Source organism: Sinocyclocheilus anshuiensis, unplaced genomic scaffold (genome assembly GCF_001515605.1).
Source record: "Sinocyclocheilus anshuiensis isolate Anshui unplaced genomic scaffold, SAMN03320099.WGS_v1.1 scaffold1453, whole genome shotgun sequence".
Classification (NCBI taxonomy): domain Eukaryota; kingdom Metazoa; phylum Chordata; class Actinopteri; order Cypriniformes; family Cyprinidae; genus Sinocyclocheilus; species Sinocyclocheilus anshuiensis.
In genome coordinates, this window is record NW_015549558.1 from 933,778 (window position 1) to 934,217 (window position 440).

Below are 440 nucleotides of genomic sequence, written 5' to 3' on the forward strand. Positions count from 1 at the left end.
CCGGAGCAGTGGGCAGCCATTTATGCTGCGGCGCCCGGGGAGCAGTTGGGGGTTCGGTGCCTTGCTCAAGGGCACCTCAGTCGTGGTATTGAAGGTGGGAGAGAGCGCTGTACATTCACTCCCCCCACCTACAATCCCTGCCGGTACGAGACTCGAACCCGCAACCTTCGGGTTACGAGTCCAACTCTCTAACCATTAGGCCACGACTTCCCCAAAGTCTTGAAGAGTTTGTGGTAACTCCTCCAGATGCTTCAGAGCACATGCTTCACACAAAGACACATTCAACCTATCAGACTTAGCTATTGGCAGATCAATGCTCACATAGAACAAATTCACTCAAAATAATATCTCAAATCTATTCATTTGCTATTTTTAAATTAATGTCCTCCAGATTTACCTGTGAACTAGAAGTTACCTATGACTTTTGAATGGAAAAAAAG